Below are 20683 nucleotides of genomic sequence, written 5' to 3'. Positions count from 1 at the left end.
CCACGTACCATTAAGTACAGGACGACCCCAGATCCACTCGGCCTGCTATCAGGTGTGTCCCGAGGGTAAAACGTGACTAAGTCGATGAGCTCGCCACCCTCCCCTCCTAGTGCCACGGAAAAGGCAAGGCTGCACTCTGTCAGCAGTCAGGATAGAAGCCTGTTCACGGATTGAGAGCGAAAGATGCGGCAAAAGCCACAGCTTTATAGCTTGCTCAATATACAGATTGAATAACATCGGGGATAGGCTACAACGGTGTCTCAGTCCCTCCCCAACCACTGCCTCCCTTTCATACCCCTCGACTCTTATAACTGCCATCTGCTTTCTGTGCAAAAGCCACAGCTTATGAAAAGAATCTGTGAACTTTGAAACTCTGCGTGGAGTCAACAATAAAATCTTACCGCAACTGGCCCTTGTGTTGCGAGGAGAGTCCAGTGGTTGGACAAAATTTTTGCCTTTCTTTTTGTTCATTGTTGGTTCACTGACTAAACTGTTGTACACGTAATGTGAAATGCTTGCCTAGTTGGTCCCTCAAATTTCACTAAACTCTCATTGCACTTCTTACTGTCCGCAACAAAGAAAACCAAGTGAGTGAAATATTTTTCCGTACAAGTTCCAACTATTGGACAGTAAACTGGTAATATACAGATCACAGCATTGGCTTTGTTCACCATAAAAATAGTTGAAAAAGTGAGATGTACAATTTGTAAATATATTCTTGTCTGCATGATAGCGACCGCGTTGGGTGATGGGGGAGAGGGGATGGTAGTGCGTTTGGGGCTGATTCTTTTTGTTTGCATTTTAAAGAACTAAAACGGAAACGTAGATTCCTAAACGGGGATAATGTATTTGTTTCTGACCTGTTATCCCTATTGTAACTGTACAAATGAAGATTGTCTGTTTTCTTCGAATTTTTGGTTTAGCAAGCAAGTTATAGCTGAAAAGAAGGACGTTTCGAAGACTTCGGAACTACAATGCTGATAGTTTCAAGCTATGAGAAACTGGCCATTCACTCAGCATTTGTCATCAATTTAGCCAAAAGTTTGTTTTAGCGAGTGTTTACGTTATCTGGAAAATCAAGAAGTGGACATTCGTATTCTAAGCCCATTTCCGTTGAGTGAAACGCATACGAGGGCTAATCGGAAAGTAAGGAACGGTCGGTCGTGGAAAGGAAACCACAGTGAAAATCAGACGAAGCTTTTCACAGATATGTTGGGCAGTGTCTCCAGTATGCCTGTAGATAGCGTCACGTCGCTTTTCTCAGTTCTGAGTGCAGGGTGCCTGCTGAGAGATTTCGCCTGATTTCATACAGCCTCACATAACGTAAATGCCAAGCAGTTCCTTCTTCACGGCAGTTCTAGGCCGCTCACTACAGGGGCAATGAGGACGATCCTGCAGTGTTTTCGGTAGGAACGACAGATGCCTAATTATGTAGAAAAAAAAATCTGGAAGATGTAACTAACTGTTGCAAATAAAACAGATTTGATTTTCAATGTGGTTTCCATTTCGCGACCGATCGTTTCTTACTTTCCGTATAGTCCTTGTACATTCAGCAGAATTCAAACTATAAATTCATGTACTCAACGAAGACAAGACAATAAAAATAGGCTTTCATAAAACAGAGCTGTCAAAATTATGGTGAGAGGTTGGAGGATTTTTATGTGAAAATTACTTAAGAATATTGAAACCATTCGGCTGCAATGTGCATTGTACACCAATAAACCTAATATAAAAGATTGGCAGACACAAGCAGTGCGAACTGTCTCATTTACTCATTATGCCTTGGTTTATAAAAGCACGTATGAAACGTGTGGGTTGCATTTATTACAATTATGACTATTATTTAGTTTTATTTTAAAAGTAACGGTGTTCTGTTAATTTTTCAATCGAAAATTTAGATTTCTGCAAAATTTTTCTGTTTGTATTAGATGACTTCAGATTTCGTCCAGGCATAATGGACTACTTCACAAGTCACTATTTAGTGCATAGTGGAGGGTACTTCGTATGGATATTATTTGTTTTCTGACCTAATTCATTCGTGTATGGAATAAGGGAGAAATAGGTCTGTACGCTTAATTTCTGTTATCCTCATGACCCCTACGAGAAGTATACGATGGCGGCAGCATAATGGTCAGAGAGTGTTTTTCGAATACAGATTTTCTCAATGCACCAAATAGTATTTCACGAGAACAATGTCATGTTTTTTCGGAGAATTCCAGTTTAATTCCCCGAGAATTCTTGCTACAATTTCATACGGGCAATACCGACTTCCTATGATTCCAGGAAGGGTGGGAATCACATTCCCAATACGTACTCAGCATTTCATGGTTGTGAAGTACATACAGAGAGAAAGCTATAGCTACGTCCAACATCTGAGTTGTTGAAAGATTTCATGTCTCACCTGGTTCAGAATAGTCACGCACTGGTTGAGCCTAGTGTTGACGAATTCCACAGTGAGCGTTCCCTGAGGGTAGATGACGTCGTACAGCGGCGCTTTGAGGGGAGGGCAGACTTGGAAGATGTTGACGAAGAAGTCGAGGCCGGTGAGCAGCAGGACCCTGGGCAACTCGAGGAGGCTGAGGGCCGTCAGGGCCACGCCTTCGACAACGCCGCCGACGACGCTCCCTACGGTGCCGACGACACCTCCGACCAAGCCGCCGAGGGCCTCCGGCTTGGCGGAGCAGCTGCTCACCAGCAGCGCCAGAACGCAGCAGACCAGAACACTTCGGTTTGCCATGGCGGAGGATGACTCTGGTACGTCGCCATCGTGCGTGCCGTTTTATAGCGAGCCGCCCGTCAGCGTCGTTAGGCTTCCCGAGAACGCTGCGAGGCCTTAATGAGCCCGCCGTTACATCCCCCGTGAGAGTTATTTTTCCGTAGAACCGTTTACCACCAGATAATAACACAGCTGATGTTATTTGTCGCGGCTCTCTCGACTTTAGATACACAGCAGTCGAAAAGCTTACTTGAAACGAGTTCGAGTCTCGGTCGGGCACACAGTTTTAATCTGCCAGGAAGTTTCATATCAGCGCACACTCCGCTGCAGAGTGAAAATCTCATTCTGGAAACATCCCCCAGGCTGTGGCTAAGCCATGTCTCCGCAATATTCTTTCTTTCAGGAGTGCTAGTTCTGCAAGTTTCGCAGGAGAGCTTCTGTAAAGTTTGGTAGGTAGGAGACGAGATACTGGCAGAAGTAAAGCTGTGAGACCGGGCGTGAGTCGTGCTTCGGTAGCTCAGTTGGTAGAGCACTTGCTCGCGAAAGGCAAAGGTCCCGAGTTCGAGTCTCGGTCGGGCACACAGTTTTAATCTGCCAGGAAGTTTCATATCAGCGCACACTCCGCTGCAGAGTGAAAATCTCATTCTGGAAACATCCCCCAGGCTGTGGCTAAGCCATGTCTCCGCAATATCCTTTCTTTCAGGAGTGCTAGTTCTGCAAGTTTCGCAGGAGAGCTTCTGTAAAGTTTGGAAGGTAGGAGACGAGATACTGGCAGAAGTAAAGCTGTGAGACCGGGCGTGAGTCGTGCTTCGGTAGCTCAGTTGGTAGAGCACTTGCCCGCGAAAGGCAAAGGTCCCGAGTTCGAGTCTCGGTCGGGCACACAGTTTTAATCTGCCAGGAAGTTTCATATCAGCGCACACTCCGCTGCAGAGTGAAAATCTCATTCTGGAAACATCCCCCAGGCTGTGGCTAAGCCATGTCTCCGCAATATCCTTTCTTTCAGGAGTGCTAGTTCTGCAAGTTTCGCAGGAGAGCTTCTGTAAAGTTTGGAAGGTAGGAGACGAGATACTGGCAGAAGTAAAGCTGTGAGACCGGGCGTGAGTCGTGCTTCGGTAGCTCAGTTGGTAGAGCACTCGCCCGCGAAAGGCAAAGGTCCCGAGTTCGAGTCTCGGTCGGGCACACAGTTTTAATCTGCCAGGAAGTTTCATATCAGCGCACACTCCGCTGCAGAGTGAAAATCTCATTCTGGAAAAGCTTACTTCATTCCAAAGATGCTCTGCTCCGTGTCATTTTAATGTCAAAAACTTGAAAGATGCTTTGGACCATCAGATGTCATAATTACATGCGTTAATATGCTAAGATGGCTGTTCTTTCGGACATGTTCGAAAGAACGGATACCATCGGTGACCATGCAGCTCGTTAGAATGAAATTACAATGAAATGAACACCCTTAGCTGCTCACAGGCGTTGACATACGTCAACGGGGACGGATGAAAATGTGTGCCCCGACCGGGACTCGAACCCGGGATCTCCTGCTTACATGGCAGACGCTCTATCCATGTGAGCCACCGAGGACACAGAGGATAGCGCGACTGCAGGGATTTATCTCTGGCACGCCTCCCGCGAAACCCACATTCTCAACGTATTGTCCCGCACTACATTCGCAGTGCCACCGCCCAACGAACTGCATGGTCACCGATGGTATCTGTTCTTTCGAACATGTCCGAAAGGACAGATACCATCTTTGTATATATATAGTTAGGCTCACCGGTCACTTGACCATCTTCTTCTTCTGTGCGAATGCACAAACAGTGCCCGAACTCTCACGGGAATCGGCAACGCGGCGTGAGTAATGAGTATAATGGGCGGGGGCACTACGAATGTAGTGCGGGACAATACGTTGAGAATGTGGGTTTCGCGGGAGGCGTGCCAGAGATAAATCCCTGCGCTAACCTCGGTGGCTTCGATGGACAGAGCGTCTGCCATGTAAGCAGGAGATCATGGTTTCGAGTCTCGGTCGGGGCACACATTTTCATCTGTCACCGTTGACGTATGTCAACGCCTGTAATCAGCTAAGGGTGTTCATTTCATTGTAATTACATGCGTTAAGTTGATTTCATTAACTTACGGTCTTTTAATCGTAAATCACTTCTTAGTTGTACGAGCTTACAATATATACAATGCATGTTTTCTGCAAAAAATACCGAGCAACAAATTTTTACTTTCGAGAACGCACCCGCAAAATATTACACGTCAGATCCCGTTTGACGTTGCTTCGTAAATCCGTCTGTCAACCAGTGAATGAAATACGTACGTTCAAATGGCTCTGAGCACTATGGGACTTAATGAGGTCATTAGTCCCCCAGAACTTAGAACTACTTAAACCAAACTAACCCAAGGACATCACACACATACATGCCGGAGGCAGGATTCGAACCTACGACCGTAGCGGTCGCGCGGTTCCAGACTATAGCGCCCAGAACCGCTCGGCCACCCCGGCCGGCGAAATACGTACGTACTTATTTATTCCTTTTCATTTCTATACGTTTATAGCCGTCACATCATCTCACCATGCTATGTGCGACAAATGTCTTTAATTGGGTTCCACTTGCCCGTGCGAACAGCTCGTTCATATTTACTAAAGTACTCAATAATTGCATGCAATATTTGTTGAATATAATTCTTAATTCAAAATTTTCGTGTGTTGATACTGTGTTGTCTCGTAAATTTTACATAGGTAGAGTAGTTGCTTGCCAAGCAATAAAATGCGATTCAGTGCTTAGTGTTGTTGATGGCAGTTCAAGTGGTTCACCCCTAAAGACATGCACCTTGCGACAGTACTTCACTTGCAACACCGTCATCTAGCTGGAACTTTGTCCCTCAAAGTTCAACTACACTCCTGGAAATTGAAATAAGAACACCGCGAATTCATTGTCCCAGGAAGGGGAAACTTTATTGACACATTCCTGGGGTCAGATACATCACATGATCACACTGACAGAACCACAGGCACATAGACACAGGCAACAGAGCATGCACAATGTCGGCACTAGTACAGTGTATATCCACCTTTCGCAGCAATGCAGGCTGCTATTCTCCCATGGAGACGATCGTAGAGATGTGGATGTAGTCCTGTGGAACGGCTTGCCATGCCATTTCCACCTGGCGCCTCAGATGGACCAGCGTTCGTGCTGGACGTGCAGACCGCGTGAGACGACGCTTCATCCAGTCCCAAACATGCTCAATGGGGGGCAGATCCGGAGATCTTGCTGGCCAGGGTAGTTGACTTACACCTTCTAGAGCACGTTGGGTGGCACGGGATACATGCGGACGTGCATTGTCCTGTTGGAACAGCAAGGTCCCTTGCCGGTCTAGGAATGGTAGAACGATGGGTTCGATGACGGTTTGGATGTACCGTGCACTATTCAGTGTCCCCTCGACGATCACCAGTGGTGTACGGCCAGTGTAGGAGATCGCTCCCCACACCATGATGCCGGGTGTTGGCCCTGTGTGCCTCGGTCGTATGCAGTCCTGATTATGGCGCTCACCTGCACGGCGCCAAACACGCATACGACCATCATTGGCACCAAGGCAGAAGCGACTCTCATCGCTTAAGACGACACGTCTCCATTCGTCCCTCCATTCACGCCTGTCGCGACACCACTGGAGGCGGGCTGCACGATGTTGGGGCGTGAGCGGAAGACGGCCTAACGGTGTGCGGGACCGTAGCCCAGCTTCATGGAGACGGTTGCGAATGGTCCTCGCCGATACCCCAGGAGCAACAGTGTCCCTAATTTGCTGGGAAGTGGCGGTGCGGTCCCCTACGGCACTGCGTAGGATCCTACGGTCTTGGCGTGCATCCGTGCGTCGCTGCGGTCCGGTCCCAGGTCGACGGGCACGTGCACCTTCCGCCGACCACTGGCGACAACATCGATGTACTGTGGAGACCTCACGCCCCACGTGTTGAGCAATTCGGCGGTACGTCCACCCGGCCTCCCGCATGCCCACTATACGCCCTCGCTCAAAGTCCGTCAACTGCACATACGGTTCACGTCCACGCTGTCGCGGCATGCTACCAGTATTAAAGACTGCGATGGAGCTCCGTATGCCACGGCAAACTGGCTGACACTGACGGCGGCGGTGCACAAATGCTGCGCAGCTAGCGCCATTCGACGGCCAACACCGAGGTTCCTGGTGTGTCCGCTGTGCCGTGCGTGTGATCATTGCTTGTACAGCCCTCTCGCAGTGTCCGGAGCAAGTATGGTGGGTCTGACACACCGGTGTCAATGTGTTCTTTTTTCCATTTCCAGGAGTGTACATGCCACCTAAGATCAATGTTGTCATTCTGTACTATTAGAAAATCTGATCCTAAGACCATGCAGTAACCTCCACTGAAACAGAGAACGACTTCTACGCACTGTTTGAAAAGCTGTGCCCAAACCTGAAAATCGGTTATTTGTGAGGCCCCACTCTCTCGAACGCACATTATAGCGTGGAGGGATCGATTGTCTCTAACTCAGTAGGTCCATACTTGCTACCAACACATGTGCCCCAGTGTCAAAAACTTCCGCTCTTTGCCCTTGACTACTCCCACTACACTACTTTCCGCCTCTGCATCCGTATTTGTTGCATCGAAATTTATCGAGAATTCAGTGCGTCGGCCCTGGGGTTCCAGGCTGTGCTTATTCATCCCTGTCTGCTCTTACCTTTCTTGCAGTCGCGTTGGTGATGCCCAACCACACCACGTCTACTACACTGAGGTTGGCGATATTGACTCTGCGTGTGTCCCTTCCAGGCACATCTATAACACATCACGTTTGCGGAAAATATTCCCTTGCTATCTCGCATTCAAGTTGCTTCATCAGTTTTTTCAACTTACGTGGCTAATCTGACTGCAGAGTACAAACCCTTTTGTAAGAGGTCCCTGATTAAGGAATTTGTTGCTAGCGCATTCGAACAGATGTAATTTCGATGGAGTGCTCACGCGCTGCCTGCGATATGTAACCTATAAGAGAATCTCAGACCAGAGAGCAGTGTTGACTGCAGTAGGAACTGTGTAGCAGTTGTAGTAGTAGTAGCGATCAGTCGTGTGTATTAGAGATGGGCAAACTGAAACACGTAACTGTTTCGAAACAAATGAAACAGTACAATGTAATGTTCCGATACGCTGTTTCGAAACAGTGAAACAGTTTGTGTTTTGCAATCTAATAAACCTTACATTTTATCATCTTGAATGTCTACTGTATAAGTATGTCCATATAAACACAAACGAGGTGCGAGAGCGCTAATCATGTCGCAGAAAGTATGAAACTATCACTTAGGCGCCTTGGAAGTTTCGTATTTCCTGCAGCAAATGCGCTGCTTTCGTGTCGCGTGACTCATACTTTTCAATTGGCTGAGGACAGCCATAGCTGAAGACAGAAGAACCACCACGAACGGAACTGGAGGTGGGAGCAAACTGCAGAAACAACGGATATTCTACTGGGAGTCCCACATTCCGTTAGTATTGGTAATACATCCATCCTGCTAATTTCTATCTACACAAAGGGAATCATTGTGGATAATAGGCACAGTGACTATAGACTCACAAATAACGCCAAATAATTCGAATAAATAACAAAATATAACAGAAAATTTTTTTGTCTTTCAAGGTGTTTCGAACCGTTACTATAAATTCACCATGCTTCCCAGCCCTTCCCGTACACCATTACACTATCAGTGATTTGTCAGATTGCATGCAATTATACCTACATCAAATTTATGTATATGTCTAATAACTGTCACTCTACGCCTTTTTTTATTCAAAATGTAGGCTTACTTGCGTTTCTTAATATGATTACTGTATATGAACAGAGAAGCATATGTTATAAAAAAAGTGTAATTTAACTGAATTATTTTCACATATTTATTATTTTGAATGTGAATAGTATGCGTTGTTTTATTGTTTGGTTAGTGTTTATAAAGCCATTTCGAAACAGGACAGTCAGCTAGAAACGAAGCTTTATTTTCGGATATCTTAAGCTTCATGCTATTGCTTGTCAAAAAGATTTCGACACTCTTGAAAGAGTTTCATGAAGTGGTATGTTGTGTTTCAGTACCTGTGCCGAGCCCGAATCTCGTTCGACACAGAGTGGAATGAAACATCACTGTTTCGATACAATTAGTCTGTTCCAGGCACAGGTGGACTGAAACAGCCTTATTTTGAAACGACGATACAGTTTCTGTGTGTGGCTCGAGATCGAATCTGGTCCGAGACAAGGGCAGAATGAAACACCACTGTTTCGAAACAGTGAACCACAACCGTTCCGAAACACTGAAACAGTTCCATGTATCGATACACTGTATCGAAACATAGAAACAGTGGCCAAGTCTAGTGTGTATCGAGTTGGCTGTGCCGCTTGTGTGGAGCGATGGCGGTGCCTGAGCAATGTAGTATAAGGTAAAAGCAGGCTCGCGCATATGTGCTATTGTTATATCAGGTCCCATATAAAGTGTTTTAATAAATCTCTTAATAATAATCTTTCTTAAAAAAAATTAACTTTTGAAAATCATTCATCTCAGTTTAAACAATTTACTCATTTCTCCAATCCATGGTCATCCCGATTATTGTAAAGAAAAATCAGTTGTTTATTTTTATACATGACAAATCTATCGCCAGCATTGCACTGAGCTGTGCCAGAAAAATTTCTTATAGGAGTAGATATATACGCGTTATCCGCCGACCTTATTGAGGTAAGAATTTTCATTTTATTCAGAATGATCTTTCAGGGCCATGACGGAGCGCTGCTGACGTCCAAAATTTGCCAGTTTAAATTCACAGTCATTATTGAAAGGTTATAAGTGAGCGACAGTTTTATTGAGAAGTTAAGTCACATTGTATTACTGGTAGGTTACGCAGAATGTGAATGATGTAATTATATTTTTTACTGTTGGAAGGTTAATATACTTATATTTTTTACTGTTGGGAGGTTACACTATATATATATTTTTATTGTGGGGAGGTTACACTTGGCGACAACCGGCCAGGATCGTATTTTCCTTGTGAATTTCTGAGAAGTAGTCATATATCTGCTCTTATTTACTTAATGTTAAATGTAAGTTGCATCTGGCGCAACGCATTTACTAATTTGTCACTCTTTCTTTCACAGATCATCGGCAATTTATTGCTCTTGGTTGTTATTTTGTTTGTTCCATTTTTGCTTTGTCTTTGTTTGATTTTGTGCTTAACTTTGATTTGTGAAAATGCCGCGAAAAACTGTTAACAGTACATCGCGATGTGCAAATGAGTGAAAAAGCCGACTCGAATAATTTGACTGATAATACTAGCGACACTCAGTGTCATAAAGATAATCCTCTAATTACAGATAATCAGTGCGTGCCGATCACTAGTAATGATTTTATTCCAGATGATGAACAAACACATTCAGTTATGTCCACACTTAATTTAACGGCAATTGATGACGCGGCACGTTCCGTTACAATGAACGCTGTCCAGTTTGACACACATGATTGGCAAAATTTACACAGTGAACAGACAAATGTTTCTAATGAAGGTGAACAATGTATTCAAAATATGTCAGATTTATTTGATTCCGGTGTAGTGACCAACAGTGCACATTCAATTGGCAAACCTTTTCAAGAATCAGAGAATAATCAAATGGTTACACAAAACGTGACAAATGCAGATACACCATCACACAGCACAGAGAATAGAGTAGGTAATATTGACATGGATCAAGTTATGGTATTATTGCTACAACTTAATGAAAATCTCAAACAACAACTTAATGAAAATCTCAAACAACAACTTAAAGAATCGAACAAACGACTTAATGAAAATCTCAAACAGTCGAATGAAAAACAAGACAACAATTTCAAACACCTTATTGAAAATAAATCTTAAGCAGTTGAATGAAAAACACGACAATCTTAATGAACAGAACAAACAACTTAGTGAACAGATTACAGCCGTTGCCGTGCAATGTCATGATACTAAAGAACAATTACATGAGGAAATTAAGGCTTGTGCTAGGAACAGTAGTGAAGAAATTAGATCTGTTGCACAAGAATTAAGTAATACCCATGCAGCCACAACGAAATTACTTAGAGATGAAATTAGTGCAGTCGCTAAACAATGTTCTGAAAACGCAACACAGTCACGCGACGAGTTTAAATTAATGTCAGCAGAACTTTCACGCACACTGGATGCGAAAGTCGACAAGAAATTTGAACGAGAAAACAGCCAAATTAACGAACGTTTTAATCACCACCTACAAAACAGTGAAACGCGTTACCGTAAATTCATACAGGAACAGAACAAAGTAAAGAAACAAGTCATGGAAACAATTACTGCACAGAGACAGGAAGATAAGTGTAAATTGTTTACGAAAGCAAAAACATACGTAGACAACAACATTGCTACAGTATCAGACGAAATCAAACAGTTGAACACCGAACTGCATGATGAAATCTCCGATCTTAAAACAAAAACAGACACACACACAGTAGACTTTCAGACAATGACCAGCAGACTTGAAAATTGGAATTAATACAGGATCCCGATGCCATTAAAGCAGACGTTAAGAAATTGAACAAAACCACACGTAAAATGCAAAAACAAATCAATGCCGGTGACACTAAAAATGACGATCAGGTAAAAGCGCTCACTGGAAAATTTAATGAATTGGCCAGTTGTATTGATGTTATCGAAAATAACAATGACACCAAATCAGACGATACGTCACCAGTTCCGTTCAATCATACACCCGAATTCCAAAACATACAGCAGACAATCAATGAGATAGGTACATCCAATAATACATTACGTAGAAAATTGTCATCTTTACAGCAAGAAGTGACAGAGATGAAAAATGTTTCAGCCTCTAACACGACACAGCATACGCCACATTCCGAACATTTCTCACGCTCACGCAGCCAGTATAATTTAGGTAATTTACAGAGAGTACGTGACATAGATTCCGAACAGTCACAGACAAACAGATTATCTTACAATCCTGAACCTATGCAGACATACAGAGACGATAATTTTGATTATAAGCACTTTCTATCGGTGAGAAAATTTAAGGTATTTAAGAATGACAACACAGATACACTCTTTGGACTGAATACAACAATTTGCTTTTGAATTTTCAGCAGCTTGGCCTGTAACGCAGAAGCTAAAATTTATTTGCAGCGTGTAAGAGACCTCAGGGGATTCATTACGCTTCGATTAAAGGTCGGGACACACATGTCCGGACCGTGTCCGTGCCGAGACACGTCCGAGTATCGGCCGTCACCCGGACAACGAAATACATCATTAAAACAAATGTAGCGGGCCCCACTTGACCGGGCCGTGCACGGGGAACGTCAACGGGCCGGGCGGGATTCGCCGTGTTTAATTTTTCACGTGACGGACACGGCCTGACGGTAGAATTGTCTTGTGAGCTGTGCAACTGCGCAAGACTGTTCTGCGTACAAAACACGAATGTGGAACGACTAATAGAAGAAGTTCGTAACTTTCCTGTTCTTTACGATCAGGGAAGTGAAAACTACAGGAATATCGAGTACAAAGACAGAGTTTGGAAAAGACAATTGCAACAGATCTACAAGCCAAAGGTAAGATAAAAACTATACAAGTTTTAATACCCGAAAGATATTTATTTACTTTTTATTTTACAAACAGGCGTTTGGTTTATGGCATCGTTACATTGCCAAGGCGACATGTTCTTGCCATTCCACAGTCCCTTGTGGAGAATTCAGGAATTTTTTGACTTGTTCTCGTATAGCAAATGCAGCATCTGTTGATCTCCCACGAATTCGAGGTAGGTTTCGAAGATTTGATGATCCTCCGGATCCCTCAGCAGTTTCCTTTTGATCCATCCTCTGTTCGGACACCCTATAACCTCCCATTTTTCGAATAAAGTTGTACAGGACACACGCAGCCGTCACGATCATTGTAGGGTTATTAGGATCTCCCTGAAGGATTCTTCTAAATAATCGAAATTTCTGTTGCAATATACCGAATGCATTTTAGGATATTCTTCTTGCCCGACTCAAACAATAATTAAATATAGCCTTATCATTTGTTAAGTTCCTGCCAGGATATGGTCGCATCAAGTATGTTTTGAGAGGAAAAGCTTCATCGCCTACAATTACCATTGGAAGTTCAACATCAGTTCCGGGCAAAGTTTTACTCTTTGGGACGCTAAGCATATTGTTTTCCAATGACTTTCCAAGGTTTGAATTTACTAGAATGCCTCCATCAGTGTTTTTTTCCGTACGCTCCCACGTCTATTGCAATAAAATTATAACATGGGTCAACCAGAGCAAGAAGCACAATGAAATATGTTTTTTTGTAATTCCAACAGAGACTTCCTGAGTTGTTTGGAGCCTGTATTGTTGCGTGCTTTCCATCTAAAGATGAGATGAGAAAATAATGTTCGAAAGTCTCCCTGTACTGGTCTTGTTTGCCAGGCACTGTGGTCCATAAATGTCTTCTTCTTGTTTGCCTTCGTTCTTTTTCCTCTTCGTCTAAAAAAAGTGCTACTAGTCCTAATTCACTATTATGAAAATTAGTGAACATGTTTTACAGCTTTCACATAGAGAAACACAGATCACCGCGTCCGAGTCACTACAAGGAACAACAAAGACACGGACGTGCCCTGGTCATGTGTGGCCCCTGCAGGAACGGACCAGAGCATGGTCGTCACTCGTCCGACGCTCGGCACTGACACGGCCCGGACGTGTGTGTCCCGACCTTAATATGTGCCGTAGTGTGCACAGGGCCCCGAGCCGTAGTAGTGCTATTTCATCTTTAGTTTTCTGCACTGCTGCCTTCTCTTTTGCTATCCTTTATATCTATCAAAACAGCTCTTCAACTATCGATCTATCTAGGGTTAGGAATGAGTAAAAAAAACCTGATATATCAAGTTCTACCTGAAAGTGACAGTTTTCATTAGACACTCGCGAAATAAAAAGAAATACCAGCATAATTTTAATAACAAACAAAATTTTAATCATCAGTATGTACAAAATTTTCAGCAATCGCAGACACATTTTGGCAACCATAGAAGGTTTTCTCCGCAACAGCATCAAAACCAGCCGGTTAGCATACCTAATGAACAATGTAGTCTGCAAGGTCAACCAAGCTTTAATGTTTCGCCGCCTACACGTATAGCGTCGGCTCCACCAAATAGTAACGCACGGTAACAAGGAAATCCCTACGTACAGAAAACATCATTTCAATTCCTATCGCAATGCGCCGTATAGCAATGAATACCATGACAGACGTAAAACTTATGAGCAGTTTTCAGCGTACATTTAATAACAGTCGGTCTTATCAGCAGCAGAATCATCCGCAACAACAGATTATCATGAATGAACCAGACAGTCGATATCATCCCAAACCTAATACGTCAGGAAGAAATAACAGAACAGTACAAATAGTCGAAGTGCCACACCATCCTCCCATCAATAACAGCACGTCAGAAAGAATTTGACTAGATACAGTACAGATTGAATCTTCCAGCAACGTAGGCAATACTTTTGACACACAGAATCTTGTCCACGAAAATGTTATCGCTTTTGACGACATCAGAGACACTTTTGCATGAAAAACCAGTTATACAAAAAAAAAAAATTTCTCACCCTGTTATTGAAGTATAGATTGGATCATACACATTTTCAGCAGTAATCGATTCTGGATCACGTGTGTCAGTTATAAATGAGGAAACCTTCAACAAATGTAACAAAGAGAATACTTATCCTACGTTACCATTAGGCAAAACTAAAGTAAAAGGAGCAGTATCTGGTAAAGGAGTAGATGTAAAATTACAGACACTAAAATTCGTATTTAATGTTAAAGGATGAAAATGTGCAACTGGCATTAGAATTTCAACACGCTTTATCTGCAGATGAAGAAGCAATTAATCGAACAGAGGTCATTTCTACATCGCGTTACACAAACTGTCATTCCACATTGTTCACAGATACGTACGTACACAACTACAATACACGAGACGAAGCCGACTATGATGTTATGCAAATGATTTCTGAGAAAGTGAACCAGAGCAATGCAAATACTGATGACGAACGTACTCAACTACACAAAATTCTTTTACAGCAAGCTCCAGTTTTTGACAACATCCCTGGTACTATGTCCGGTTTCATGTATGAATATCAAGTTAAACAGCATGACACATTTAAACATTATCCTATTCCGAATATTCGTACACAAAATATTGTAGCAGACGCATTATCCCGTTCTCTCAGCAACAATCAGCAAGACATCGCAACCAACTTCTGCCAAGCAAATTCTAGCGTCATGTATATTCAACGAGTTGCATTTGAAAATTTCATTTCGTCGTCATTACGAGACATAGCACAAGAGCAGAACAAAGACAACGTATGAAAAGAAATTAAACACCTTTGGCAAGATAGAAATAACGTTACCATTAGAAACCATTATACTGTACTCAAGAACATTCTGTTTCGCCGCTCTCACCCAGACAGCAACAACTGGTTATTATGTATTCCTGACGAACTTGTTAACAAATTAATTTGGTATACTCATTTATGTTACACACATTATGGAGCCAGAAAATGTTTTCTTATATTGAGACAGAACTGTTATTTTGCCAACACGGAGAAACGTATTCGACGAGTTTTAGCGTCATGTAAAATCTGCCACAAAGCTAAATCAGACACGACTTCACATATTCCTCCGTTACATCCCATTGTACCCGTTAAACTGAGACACAGGTCCGCTGTAGACATTTTTGGCCCGATTCACAGATCTAGTAGAGGGTTTTGTTACATCTTTGTCGCTGTTGAACTCACTTCGAAATTTGTTACCTTCACTCCGTCACGCAAAGCTACTGCTAAATCTATTTCGAATGCATTTGTAAAACATTTTTTATTTCATGTAGGGCATGTATTGAAAGTAATTTCCGACAATGGACCACAATTTCGATCTGCGATATGGACACGTATGTTACGTGTTAGAAACATTTCTCCGATCTATATATTCAGGTATCACGCTTCTTCGAACCCTTCTGAACGACTGATGAAAGAAATTGGTAAACTATGTAGAATATACTGCCATAAAAAACATTGATTGGGACACACACATACTCTCATTCCAGGATGTAATTAACTCCATACCAAATGAATCTACTACGCTATCTCTGACTGTTATAATGAAAAGTTTTGAACCAACTAACAAAATTAAAAAATTAGTATCTTTTCCTACATCTCGTCGACTACGCCACTATGAAATAATTGACATTGCGCTCAACAACATCAAACCTGCCGCAGAGCGCCGGAGAAGACAGCAAAAACAGGTTTGTACGCGCCGTGACTTTCACATTGGACAGAAAATATTAGTACGCACACACTATTTATCCAACAGAGGAAAAAGTAGATGCAGTAAATTTGAGATTCTATACGCAGGTCCATATAGAATTCGCAGCATTCCTCGCCCCAATGTAGTACATGTCGAAACTTTGAGAACCAGAAAAAGTAAGGGCAATCACCAGTTTTTCAATATTAAACCCTTTATTGAATGAACATATTTTATGATTTATCACACTGTAATGCCATTTCCTAATATTTATATGACCAATTATGCAATTATATCTATGTGACTACTTACTGATGATGATCGTATTTTTTCTTGGCAAGTGCCCAGCAAGGTAAGGTTAGCATGTCGCTTTTCTTGTCGTTATACATATCAGACCATGCAGATTTTCCATTTTTTTGTGTATGTATGATTGTTTTCCTATCGTAAGTAGAATTTTTCTCTGTATGCACTATGAAACCTTTAAGATGTAACAAACTAGTTGACTTTTCATTTTTGCCTTATGATATCTCAATATCTTGACTACTCTACATTTTTTGCTACTACATTATGATACTGTGTGTACATTTTTGCACTTGAAAATCGTCTGTGTTTTGACCTAATACGTTTTCTGTCATGCTATGCTGTATGCTTAGTTGTATCACTAGAAACAAGTTTTCATTTAATGGATACATGATTTAAATGCAAGATATTAATCTTCATTCATCATTTTCAGAAAGCAATAACGTGTAAAAGAAATAAATTAATCAACCACAGTGGTTTACTATGAAATGGAAATTTCACCATCGGAATGAACGAAAGAAAATGGAATAACTTGTCATGAAAAGTGAATGGATCAGAATTAACAAGCATTAACGAGAATATACTATACACACTGTGTGATAGCAGTCTTAACTAATTATTTTTCTTTCAGAATACGAGGCGATTACTACTTTTCAGCATAATATACATTTTTTTTCTTTCAGGTCAATAATCCACTCTGTATTTTTTCCAGGAGAAGCATTTCATGATATTAATATGCTATTAGCAGTTACTTATTAAACCTGTTCTAGTACTTGCATTTATTTGACCCAGTTGTGTCTATCGTTTATGAATGTGATCACATATACTGTACTTTTTTCATAACCTTGCTACAGCTGATTCATGACGAACGATGTTAATAATCCTTATTTCCAGCAATAAGTGAAAAGCAAATATTTTCATGCCCCAGCAATTAAATATCGATCCCAACGCAATGCATTGCTAGTACAAAAAAATATTTTATTACCAGTCCCAACTGTTACCAGTATACAAGTAAATAATGCTACCAGTTTAAGATATTATTCTAGACCTAAATATAATGCAAATTTCTCTGATGTATTGAATCCATTATATCTATGTATTATTGGACTACAGACCTTGAGTAATAGTTACAATGTGTTACATTTTAAATATGTCTTATGTCACTTGCATGATATCATATATAAACACTAGCAGCTTGATGCTACATGCAGTAACTCTTGTTTTGAATGATAACTTCTGAATAATACTGAATGATGTTTTATAACTACACATAAATGCCATACCAATGGTTTCTGTAATGAGATGACTTATGCATAACTGAATGCCAATGATTACTGTAATGAGATGACCTATGCATAAATGCTATACCAATAATTACTACAATGAGATGAGTTATGAATGACGTTTTGTTACTCTCTATAAATGCTGTACCAATGATTACTGTAATGAGATGACATGCATAAATGCTATGCCAATAATTACTGTAATGAGATGATTTATGCATCAATTCTATGCCAATAACTACTGTAAATAGGTGAATTATGAATAATGTTTTGTAATACTCCATACATAGCACATAAATGTTTAATAACTAGCCAATGAGTGCCAATAATTATTCAAATCGGTTGATACACTAGTATAATTCTCTAAACATTCTGCGTGGTGTCTGTATGTTCTATATCATGTCTCCCTACCACTTTCGCGCAAAGACGCTCTGAGCGTGTTTTTTAGGGAATTGATAGTTTGAACCTGGGACCTGTTGCTGGTATGGAGACGTCAGACCACACATGACATGTAGAATTCAGAAGAGTTCAGTGAGACTAGCGATGATATAACCAAATACTTAATGATTTCAGCGTCAGCTCCACTGCACTCCCTGTAAAGGAATCTTAATACTAACTTAATTTAGTAGAAGCGGTTCAAGGCTTTCCTATTTTTAGTTAGCTGGTAAAATAACGTCGAAAAAGCAGTTAAGTTTACCATTGGAAATTTTATTCTACTTACAAAACGTCGTTTATAAATTGCACTATTGATAAAAGGAAATGTTTTAATACAGGATGGTAAAAACCAACTGCGTTCAACAAAAATGTGAACGAATATTCCCTGAATGGGTTTCCATGTTCTACAATGGATCGAAGGATGACCTATGCCATATCACATCTATAATCTAGGTTTAAATTTTCGCAAGAGAGAAAACTATCAAAATGGTCTACAGTGACCGTCAATTATCTTTAATTACTTATATAACTTGTCGTAAATTACAGTGGCTGATGTGGCTTCTCAATAACTATATAACAGAAAAATCATCGCGTCTCAGATTTTTACTTCAAGTGGCAAATGTGAACACAATGAGCTTTAATTGACGATCGACACTAGTATTACATAAAGGGGATGTAACAGATGAGACTTCTGCAGTTCTGAGTGAAGCCTTATGCGCTCAAAAATGCCTCATCACTTGCGGTCATTACCTTGTCAGTGTTCGTCAGGGGGCGGCGGCCAGTGCAGCTCCGTGCAGCTCGCCCTCTCGGAAGCAACTCTCTCCTAACTTCTAGTTACTACAATTTACCGAAGTTGGTTTAAAAAAAAAATCAATCTGGCTGTGTTTTCATCTGACTAATCAGGGTCTCAATGTTAACCTTAAGCTCCGCCTACAAAAATTCTGTCTATACAATGAGAAACGTTATACTTTTCATGGTGGGGCAATGTTTTTAAAGTTTGCAACGTAACAGAGATGCGAAAAAGTCTCACGCTAAAACTTGCAGCTGGTGTGGTCCTTTTAGCGTTATCATATGATCTATACTGTTCTTCTGGAGGGCTCTATCTTTTAACATGGGCTGGGGGTGGTCCTAACGTAACAGAGACGCGAAAAAGTCTCACGCTAAAACTTGCGGGTGGTGTGGCCCTTTTGTGTTATCGTAAGATCTATACTGTTCTTCTGAAGGGCTCTAGCTTTTAACATGGGCTGGGGGGTGGTCCTAACGTAACAGAGATGCGAAAAAGTCTCACGCTAAAAACTTGTGGGTGGTGTGGTCGTAGCAGTTAGCTGGCGATGTGGGTGTCTGTCCCTTATCGTAGGGCCTTCTCGCTTAACACAGCTCTTCTCTCGGCTTCTGTTCTCGTTTCTCCCCTCGGAACTGCGTCTGTCTCACGGTGGGAAGGTATGACAGGCATTTAGGCATTCTTGTGTTAGTCTGCGGTATTCCATTTGTTCACTTGTCACTCGTATTACTTTGGTTAATTTAATGTCACGATTTATTTGGAGCTATGTGACATACTACTGGATTTGCTTATCATGTCGGGGTTTTCATGGAAGGTGTTGGATTTGCCTGACACCTTACATATCACCACCCTTCGAACTTAATTTTTGCACTGAAGTTAGGCAATGATTGAATCGTTGTCTAAGACAGTCAAAAATTATTGCTTTATCTAAATTTTGTTGCCTACTGTTCAGCCACGTTATTCTGGTTCTATGCTAGTTTGTATTACTAATTTATATTTTTATATTCTTCCACATTATTCTTAAAAATGACAAGAGAAGAATATTTTATGCTATTATTAATTTTTAATTATTTTCTTTCTTTATTTAAGTGTGAAGTTTGTTTTTTAAGAAGTTTGTTATCGAAAGTGAGGAGTCTTTCACATCGATTTTCTTAGAAATATATTTTTTTTCTAAATGTAGTAATTAAGTAAAATCTATTCCTAACACATTTTCTAAATATCATGTACAAGTAAAATGTTTTTGTTTCTAGACACACATTTCAACATTGTTACACTAACAAATAAGAATTATTTCCAAGATTTGCTTTGACAAAGAAATATACATACACAAGTATTGAGATATTATCCTAACAAATTGTACAAATGTTAAAAAAAGGGAGAACATCCAACAAGATAATTTTTTATTCTTTGTTTTTATAAGGAGAAAATAAGTAAAATATAGTTATTCTTTTATTTTTATGAGGAGAAAATAAGTGGCATATAGTTTTAGTGTTTATTATGCCTTACTATTGTTCTTTATATACTGACCATTTCAGAAGTAATGACTTATTTTTATCGATAGTCTATTTTTTACTTAAGTCCATAGTCAATGACTATTATTTTGTAGTTTATTAGCTGTCTGGTGTGCTTAACTTATTTAGTTTTTCACACGTTTCTTTTTCACAGTTCCAAAATCACATAATTTGATTTCATATATTCACACAATCCTATGAATGTCTAAGCAAAAGGTTGGTGAATGTTTTTGCACGAAGGTGATAGACTTGAGCGAGATGGATGTGAGCAAGTATGTGATGTACAGCTTCGTTCGTCGTTCCTTGTTGGCTTTGCAA

The 20683-nt window shown here is 41.1% G+C and overlaps 1 non-coding gene across 1 annotated transcript; it reads right to left on the bottom strand.

Moving 5' to 3' along the window:
• Window positions 1–4217: 4217 nt before the first annotated feature.
• On the bottom strand, window positions 4218–4291 carry Trnat-ugu (transfer RNA threonine (anticodon UGU)). The gene has a single exon. It is a non-coding gene; the product is annotated as a tRNA-Thr (tRNA).
• Between the last annotated feature and the right edge of the window lie 16392 nt (window positions 4292–20683).

The sequence above is a fragment of the Schistocerca cancellata genome, chromosome 3 (genome assembly GCF_023864275.1).
Source record: "Schistocerca cancellata isolate TAMUIC-IGC-003103 chromosome 3, iqSchCanc2.1, whole genome shotgun sequence".
In the NCBI taxonomy this organism is placed as follows: domain Eukaryota; kingdom Metazoa; phylum Arthropoda; class Insecta; order Orthoptera; family Acrididae; genus Schistocerca; species Schistocerca cancellata.
Note: the sequence above shows the minus strand (reverse complement) of the source record. Positions and strands in the feature narration are given on the sequence as shown.